Source organism: Schistocerca cancellata, chromosome 9 (genome assembly GCF_023864275.1).
Source record: "Schistocerca cancellata isolate TAMUIC-IGC-003103 chromosome 9, iqSchCanc2.1, whole genome shotgun sequence".
Lineage (NCBI taxonomy): Eukaryota > Metazoa > Arthropoda > Insecta > Orthoptera > Acrididae > Schistocerca > Schistocerca cancellata.
Window position 1 is genome coordinate 196,234,037 of NC_064634.1, and position 7,966 is coordinate 196,242,002.

The following is a 7,966-nucleotide window of genomic DNA, read 5'->3' on the forward strand; positions in this document are numbered from 1 at the left end:
CGATTGGTCCGGACTTTCAAGTCACAGATGTTGAAGTTGAAAGACTCGCATTCTCGGGAGGACGCGTTATTGCTCTTTTTGTCCTCGTATCGCTCTCAGCCCCGAGATGGTCGCTCGCCGGCTGAGTTGCTCCATGGTCGTCCTCATCGAACCTTGATGTCCTTGCTACATCCGCCGCATCAGGTTCCTGTGCAGCGGCAGACACCTGCTTTTGCTCCTGGCGACGTTGTATACTATCGCAACTATCGCGGTTCACGGCGTTGGCTCGCAGGGCGCATTCTTCGCTGCCTCGGCCGCGCGATGTATCTGGTTTTGGGGGCCTCTGGTGAGGTGCGTCGGCATCTCAATCAGCTGCGCCTCTGTCGTCGCACAGGTTCTGCCGCTCCCCGTCTGCTTTCAGCGACGGTGCCGTCCGGTCAGCGCCCTGGGGACCCATCTACTGGCTCGCCTCATCCCCAGGTGTTACCGACGCTGCCTTCAATTTTGCCCCATGGCGACACGCCGCCACCGCCGCCGCTGCCTGTTCTCCCGCCGGCGACGCCCGCAGTGGACGCGTCGCTGCAATCGCCGGGCGCCTCCCTGGGTCACGCGCCGCCGATAGCTTCCCGTGACCAGTTGTCCTCCGACATGGAACCCTTGCCCGCTCCGGGCAACGACCTAGCAAGGCGCCATTACCAGTATAGATATTGAGATTCTATTAATGTATCATCAAGAGCGATGTTCTACCAATGTGGATTAAAGTTAAGTATTCCAGAAGCTACGTACTTTTCTTTATAGCATTCATTACGTATCCTGTTTCAGACCTCACGCCAGCCTGCGTGTGTTTAAGCGCGTGCCTTTCGGCTCCCTCTCATTGTGTCTAGGCTGTCTTGTCTAGACAACAGTAGCTATGGCAATTTCATTAAAGAAAACAGTTTTAGGAACGCTACCATACCACTGTGAACTGAACGCCATTGAACTTGTCGCAGCAAGGGACAAAACCTCCAGACTGGATGAAAAAGTACTTCTGGTCGAATCAGCCGCTGAAGTAACGCCGGATGTGTAACAGAAGCGTGTTCAGCAGGATCAAAAAAATGAAAAATCAATATGAGACATGGGTAACACGGTGGACGTTAACGAACAGAGTTTGGTTATTAGCGTCAATAGTAGTAGTAGTAGTAGTAGCAGCAGCAGCAGCAGCTCATCTGATCATCGGACGGGTAGTTGCTCTGCCAGAGCTGGTAAAAAAAATAAAAAGCACCCTCCATAAAATTATTGGTGAGTAGCTTTATTTATTTGCGACCTTTTTTTCTCCAAATACATTTACAGCGCTTGTATCACAGGGAGCAGGAAATAATGGGTACATAGTAGTGTGCATAATGACAGATTTTACTCTCGTTTTTGTTCCTGATTTCCGAAGTGTTGCCTGCTAAGCGCCTTGCAGTCGAGATACCTCGCCTTTCATTTGTTCACCCTCAGTGAACACGTGATCAGGCCATGCGCTACGCTTCTGCTGGGCAGTTCAGCGGGTGGCGTTGTTCACCCGCACTGCCTCGATTCAGCGAATGGCCTATAGGTGCAATGCTAAGGCATCGGCATCTTTTTAATTTAATCTTATGGATAGCCCCCTCCCCCCCCCCCCCCCCGTCGGGCAGACCGTTCGCCGGGTGCCAGTCTTTCAATTTGACGCCACTTCTGCGACCTGCAGTCGATGAGGATGATAGGATGATGATGACAGCACAACACCCAATCCCTGGGCGGAGAAAATTCCCTGACCCAGCCGGGAATCGAACCCGGGCCTAGAGGATTGACAATCTGTCACGCTGACCATTCAGCTACTCGTAGGGGACAATGCATCGCCATAAGGACTGTGCTTTCGAACGTCAACGTTTAGAGTGCCGAGTTCAACATGCTGCTGCTGAACGCTCAGAAACGATGCGAATTGTGCATGTGGCACGTATGCTTCAACGTGGTATATGCTATCGCAGAGTGCTGCAGCGGCAGTCGCCCGCTATATTTGGCTCGCAAACAGAACACTACGAAGTGGACCGGCGTATGCGTTAGCTCTATTACAACGCACAGTTCCTCCCTTTTCCATATAATAGTCATTTTCTTCTGTCTGCAGAATATACAAATAAAAACTTCAATATCCGTAAACATGGTAATAAGGTAAAAAGGAAAGTATCATGGCCAGTCAATAACGACATCGACTTATAGAAGTTCCATTAGGAACAGTGCGATACAAATTTACAATAGTTCTCCACATAAGGTAAAACTCATTTTATCTTTCTCGCTTTTCAATGAACTCTAACGTTATTCTTGAGGGTCAATGGTCGCATTCGGTACCATAATCTCTACAATAAGTGAAATACAAAACTTGAAACAAGAAAGTGCAAAATGTCTCACTGCAAGTAGTATCAATGTGTTATAGATAAAACCAATCGAAAAACCTCACTCATCAGAAAGAGCTTACTTCTAACAATAGGTGATTGGGTGTTGTGTGATGTCCTCAGGTTAGTTAGGTTTAAGTAGTTAAAAGTTTTGGGGGACTGATGACCATAGATGTTAAGTCCCATAGTGCTCAGAGCCATTTGAACCATTTCTAATAATACAACATCGAATATCATAAGTATACTTCAATGAAATTAAAAAGAAAGTATCAGAACCGATTAAAAAATTCGACAGTTAATAAGAAAAATTAAAAAATTAAAGTTTGGAGCCACTGAGACTCGAACCAGCAACATATTAGCTGATACCTTACAATTTCACGTCTGTACTCAGGACGCTACACCAGTCCTAAATAATTCAAAAATGGTTCAAATGGCTCTGAGCACTACGGAACTTAACATCTATGGTCATCAGTCCCCTAGAACTTAGAACTACTTAAACCTAACTAACCTAAGGACATCACACAACACCCAGCCATCACGAGGCAGAGAAAATCCCTGACCCCGCCGGGAATCGAACCCGGGAACCCGGGCGTGGGAAGCGAGAACGCTACCGCACGACCACGAGATGCGGGCTAAATAATTAATGCTCATACTTTTCATCTTGCCAAATGCTGAAAGCTTTCATCATAGATGGGTTATTAGCAATTCCTTAAAGAACAGTATAAAGTTTCCCCTTATTTTATTAACATTGTGTTTTCGAGAGCTACTCAATTTGCTGACGTTTACAAACAGTATATATACACATTGGGTTCAATTGAAAGCCAATATGGAGTCTCGTGACTGTACTGAAGAGAGATGGAGTCATATGACGTAGGTGGCTTTCTTCCATTTCAGTGGTCTACGTTCAAACGCACGTTCAGAATTTTTTGACGTCATGCTAGATATTGCTCTGCACAATCGGAAAGGCTCCCTGACGTTCTTTTTCCACGCTATGACGTCAGAAACTCGGCACGCTCAGCGCTCAACACACGGTCCGTGCGCCGACGGCTTAACTTTCCAATTTAATGTTTATATTCACTGTTTCACAGACAAATACTTTTTTTTTTCTTTCTGTGGACAAACCGCATCTCTAATTCGTTTCGTTGTTATTCTGAGATGAAAACGGGTATCGTGTTGCCTTTCCACGTGAAAAGCGACTAAATCGAGCTTATTCCTTCCAGGGCACTAATTTAGTTTTTCTTTCCCCAGCAGAAAGATAGCTGTAAACAGAATATAACATTTAAGTGCAATGTTGTTGATTTAAGTAATTTAATTATTGATGAAATTTTTGCAATGTGAAATCTTAACTTTGAAGCGTGAAAAAGAAATGTATGGATATATGTTTTGTAAATGAAAACCGCCTTTTCTTGCTGCACTGTATTTTATATCTCCCAAACGCGTTTCGCCTTTAAGGCATCTTCAGTGGGATCTATAATGACACAGTTTTATTTTGATATGTGTTATTTGTACATTATAAATTAATTCATGTCTCTTTTCTATGTAAGTAAAGTAAAGTCAAGTTCTGGTTGACATTTGCGTTCCCTCTCATCTGCTCATGAAAATTAGAAACGTCGACTGTCGGAAAAGAACGATAGGTTGGAGGTAGGAGGGGGGATGGACGCTTGAGGCAAGGGAGGACTTAAAGTCTCTAGCCTAGGGGGCTCGGTGGTTATTGTTAAATGCCCGTGGAACTTCAGGTTAGCTGGAGGATGGTGAGAGGAGTATGGGTACAGCCCCTCTCACTCTAATAACGAGCCCCCACTCCCGCACTTATACACGGTCCAGTCACATGTCCAGGCCGGACATGGAAGATAATGCACTCAGTGTAATGCGAGAACGGAGTGATTTATATAATGTCCAAAAGAGCATTATTATTGGTTTTTGGATCAAGAGCGTAAGCATTTCCAGATTGGGTAAGTTTTTTTGTTTTTAGTTGATGTTTTAGGGTGCAAGTACTAAAAAACCTGAGATGAAAAGGCAAAAACCCAGTCAAGCAACTTTAAAGGAAGAGAAGGACATCCCTATGGCAAATATCCTAAAACATTGTTGAGATGGCGGAGGTGCCTTCGAGGGGATCAAATTTGCTTCATCACACCGCTATAGCGAATAAAGAGTAAGACGTGGTCGACAGAACGCGTGTCATCCGCTAAAACATGTGACAAAGTAGGCGGCAAACACAGACGTAAAAGTAAAGAGTTAATAAACGGGTACCGGGACAGAAAGTGGCACACCGTCACGGGTTGAGAGCAGTAGGCACAGAGTGGGGAAGGGTCGCGACTTAAGTGTTGGTGGCGGAAACGACAGCGTCCTATACGCAGCTGGGCTAAAATGACCTTGCGACGTGAGGGCCGAGAGGAAGTCAACTATGCTATTAGGAGAGGTTTAATGTCCCTGAGTGTTCTCCTGAAGAGAATCCGTTTTGCACTCCAAAGAGATACTACATGCCGACAGACAGAGACATGAAGATCATCCGAGAAGGACTGGCAGGCAGAGGGAGGAGAGCTACAGCCCTTGAAGCAGCATCCGCAGCCTCGTTTCCTGGCACGCCGATGTGACCAGGAACCCACAGAAGCACCACGTGGGCTCCCGACACAGTAAGCGAGTGGAGGCATTCTTGGACTGAGTACAGCGCGCGAACACTCTGAAGACCACCGAGAGAGTGTGAGCCGCTGACAGCCAATTTTCTGGATGGCCTGATAAGGGTCATTGAGCTCTGCGGTAGAAACTCGAGCACTGGTCAAGAAGCCGATACCGAAAAGGACCATCGCCAAATGCTAAGGCATACCCAACCATCGTTGGTCTCGGAACCGTCGGTGTAGACGAAGACACTGTCCCCAAGACGCGTTTTAAGTGCCAGAACTCGCTGCAATACTCCAGGCCAGGAATAGTGTCCTTAGGAAATCAATGAATTCCGAAATGAACAAGAACCTCAACATAAAGCCAGAGTGCTGAAGAGCTCACACCTATGCGGGACGTGGCAGGGAGCGTAAAGTAAAGCTGTCGAAGCAGCAAACGAAAGCGATCTCCGGGAGGCAATGGAGAAGATGTGTTCAGCCTATGCTGGCGGTCAAGGGAATCCTCAAAAAGGGAACTTAGGATTGGTAGCGTGCATAGACGGCTCGCGTAATGCGGAGAACATGTCGCCGGTGGGACAATGTTATATCAGCAGCCTCAGCATGAAGTCCCTCAAGAGGACTAGTACAAAAGGCACCAGTGGCTAAACGTATCCCACAATGGTGAATGGTATTAAGACGACGTAAGATAGATGGACGTGCAGATGAATATACGATACATTCATAATCCAGATTCCAACGAAGGAGGATGCTCCGATCCGCTACCCCACGAGGTACCTCATAAGAAACATAGAACAATGAGGGAGCGAGTACAATGAGCTTCCAGGTAAAACACATGGGAAGACCAAGAGAGTTTCCCGTCAAACATAAGTCCCAAGAATTTCGTTGTGTCAGTGAACGGAAGAGCGAAGGGGACGAGACGTAGGGACAGGGAAAGAAACTCCCGGCACCGCCAGAAGTTCATACAGACAGTCTTGTCAGTGGAAAAGCGGAAGCCATTGTTCATATTCCACAAGTAAAGATGATCGAGACACCGCTGAAGACGCCGCTCAAGTAGACAGGTTCGTAGACAGCTGCAACAGATCGCAAAATCACCAAGCAAATGAGAGCTTGTCGGGAAACAATCCGCAATACGGTTAACGGCTATGCCAAATAAGACGACGCTGACACAGAAGCCTGAGGCACCCCGTTCTCTTGAACAAAACTGCCCGACGGAGCCGAGCCGACACCTACCTTAAACACACTGTCTTAAAAAATTACTGGATAAAAAGGGGTACGTGACCCTCGAAGCCCCATTCGTATATAATTCGGAGGATACCCGTCATCCAGCAGGTGTCATACGCCTTCTCTTAACCAAGAAACACGGCCACAGTTTCGCACTTCCGCAAAAAATTGTTCATAATATGAGTTGAAAAGTTAACGAGATATCAACTGCACAGCATTGCCTACGGAATCCACATTTAGCGTTAGTGAGGAGATTCTGAGGCTCGAGCCACATCACCAGCCAGCCATTAACCATACGTTCGATCACCTTGCTGCCGCTATTGGTGAGGGAAAAGGCGGCAGCCGGGAAGGAAGATGTTTGTCCTTACCAGGCTTAGGTATGGGAATGACACTGGCCTTTCACCAGCGTCAGGAAAATGTGCCAGCTGTCCTAATGTGGTTATATGTATGGAAGAGAAAGCTAGGTCCTCAGGAGATAAGTGTTGCAACATCAGCTGTGGATGTCCAGGACGAAGAGAGTGCATGTTTAATCTCTCTCATACTAAAAGCATATAACATTCATAGAGCTGTGAGGAGAAAGCTATCGTCCTTGCCTCCGCCGCCGATTTCAGAGTGAGGACAACAGGTTGGTAGTGGGCGCAACTCGAAATGTCTCCAAAATATCGGTCCAAGATGTCTTAGATATCAGGAGAGTCTACAATGACATTGTTCGCTACTACCAGACCAGGAACTGTGGAATGAACCGCAGTTCCTGAAAGCCAACAGAGCTTACCCCACACAACAGAAGGAGTAAAACTGTTAAAAGAACTTTGAAAAGAAAGCGAACTACCTTTTCTTTACTATTCTTGAAAGTTCGGTGACACTGCGCACGTAGCTGTTCATCACGGGTACAGTTCACCATCGTGGGATAGCGTTTAAAACAGTGGAGAGCTCGTCCCCGCGCACGGTTTGCGTCACGGCACGCCTCAGTCCACCATGGGACGGGGCACGTCGTGGCGAGGGAGAGGTGCGAGGTATGGAACATTCCGTGGCAGTAAGGATAGTGTTTGTAAGATATTGTAACTGGTCAGAAATGTAGGGGAAATGCTGTTCATCGAAAGTGCCTGTTGAGGAGTAGAGCTGCGACTCAGCTGCGGATGGTTGGAAGCACAAATGGGATAGGCTTAAGCAAACGAATGACGCAGAGAAAATGGTCACTCGAGTGTGTGTGTCTGAGAGAACGTATCACTCAAGACGACGAGCAAGCTGATCAGAACAGATCGAAAGGTCTAAGTGGGCAAAGGATTGCATGCAATCGGAAAGATATGCGAGTTACCTGTGTTCAAACAGATAAGACTGAGCTGGTTGATCTGCCAGGAGAGGGCCTTTCCAATAGGGGCGTGGAGAGCCACAAATTTAATGGAGGACATTGATGTCACCGAGCACCAAAAAGGAAAGTGGAAGCTGAGCAATAAGTTGCAATATGTCTGCTCTGGTGACAGCAGAAGACGAGGGCGAACAGACGCTGCAAAGAGAGAAGTGAAACCAGGAAGGGAAAGACAGACAGCAGCCACTTGAAGATGGGTGTGCAAGAAAATGATGTGACTATAGACTTCGTCTCGAATGAGCAATATGACTCCCTCGTGAGCCGGAATCCCCACCTCACGGGGTAAATCAAAACGGGCTGAAGTGAAGTGTTGGAGGTGAGGGCAATATGAGGACGTAACTTCGTTTCCTAGAGGCAGAAATCAACTGGACAGTTTGATTGCAAGAGGAGCTGTA